Raw genomic sequence first — 1587 nt, forward strand, 5'->3', positions numbered from 1 at the left:
AGTAATACTATAAAAACCTCATAGCTATATAAGACACCTCATTGATAAGCTAGCAAATTCCTTATTTTGGGAACAGATTTCTTTTCAAGTGCCTATGTGACAATCCTAAAACAAAACAAAACAAACAAAGAAAGAATACCCTTAATAATCTCTTAAAAGTAAATTTCTCCAATGCTGCAATCCTAATCTTATTAAAAGTAAAGTTTTTCTTTGTTGACGTAGTTGCTGGTACCAGGAAAATAAAATAAAAAGTAAAGTTTTTTGTTTTCGAGACAGGGTCTCACCGTCACCTAGGCTGGATGTAGTGGCCATGCCCTGGCTCACTGCAGCCTTGACCTCCCAGGCTCAAGCAATCCTCCAATCTCAGCCTCCCAAGTAGCACCGCCACCACAGTCAGTTAATTTTGGTTCTTGTTGTAGAAATAGGGTCTCACTATATTGCCCAGGCTAGTCTCAAACTCATGGGCTCAAGCAATCCTCTGGCCTCAGCCTCCCAAAGTGCTGTAATTACAAGTATGAGCCACCATACCTGGCCAAAAGTAAAGTTAAAAAATGAAAATCTTAAAACCTAGAAATAAAATGGGATAAATGGTAATAAAGATTTGGTGGGGTAGTTAATATTCTAGAAATTCATCCTTTTCTGCTGAGTATGGTGGCTAACGCCTGTAATCACAGCACTTTGGGAGTCTAACGTGGGTGGATCATGAGTTCAAGAGATCGAAATCATCCTGGCCAACATGGTAAAACCCTGTCTCTACTAAAAAAATACAAAAAAAATTAGTTGGGCATGGTAGCATGTACCTGTAGTCTCAGCTACTCGGGAGGCTGAGGGAGGAAAATCACTTGAACCAAGGAGGTGGAGGTTGCAGTGAACTAAGATCACACCATTGCACTCCAGCCTGGTGACAGAGTGAGACACCAACTCAAAAAAAAAAAGAAATTCATCTTTTTCATTTAGATATTATAATTCATTTGCATGAGATAAATTATTTTTCTAAATAATTGTTAGTATAGTTTTGCTGTATACCAGAGCGTCTGATATACAGATAACATTTTTATTGTTTTTTGAGATATTTTACAATTTAAGTTTTTGACTTTGGAGTGGGTTACTGAGAAAACAGCAGTTGTTTCACTAGTCCCAGTGAAAACCTACTAGGCTATTGTTTTCTTCTACTCTTCAATGCAGTTAGTTAACATATTTGACTTCTGAATCTATCTTCATAATTTCCAGGTCTTTCAGGCATCAAGGTTAACACTGTAAACAAAATAAAACAAAAACCGAAAGCGAGGTTGAGAATAATTTTAGATACTATTTTTTACCCAAAACTTTGGCATAACCATCAACTATAAAAGTGCATGACTTTTCCATTATTTTTTACTGTGTTGCAAATGCTGAATCAATAATTTCTTCAAGGACTTTTGAAGCATTTGTTCCTACCAATTATATCTATTTTTTGTAGACCTTTATTCTTTCGTTTATACTTTCATATTTTTTGCATGATTTTATATAATATTCATTCATGATTGTTTGAATCTTAGGTATGGAAGTAACTATTTCTCCTGTTTTGTTACTTTTTTTTTTTTTTTT

General features: G+C 35.1%; 1 protein-coding gene across 3 annotated transcripts in view; it reads right to left on the minus strand.

Annotated features, from left to right (window-relative positions):
• ZNF585A (zinc finger protein 585A) overlaps positions 1 to 1587 on the minus strand; it is a 23203-nt gene that overhangs the window by 14807 nt on the left and 6809 nt on the right. For 2 of the 3 annotated variants that reach the window (XM_037730707.1, XM_037730709.1), the window contains exon 3: positions 1153 to 1254. The exons of the other annotated variant lie outside the window; for it this stretch is intronic. The gene's annotated coding sequence lies outside the window, so the exon portion shown is untranslated. The remainder of the gene's footprint in view (positions 1 to 1152; positions 1255 to 1587) is intronic. 3 annotated transcript variants of the gene reach the window in all.

The sequence above is a fragment of the Cebus imitator genome, unplaced genomic scaffold (genome assembly GCF_001604975.1).
Source record: "Cebus imitator isolate Cc_AM_T3 unplaced genomic scaffold, Cebus_imitator-1.0 Scaffold356, whole genome shotgun sequence".
NCBI lineage: Eukaryota > Metazoa > Chordata > Mammalia > Primates > Cebidae > Cebus > Cebus imitator.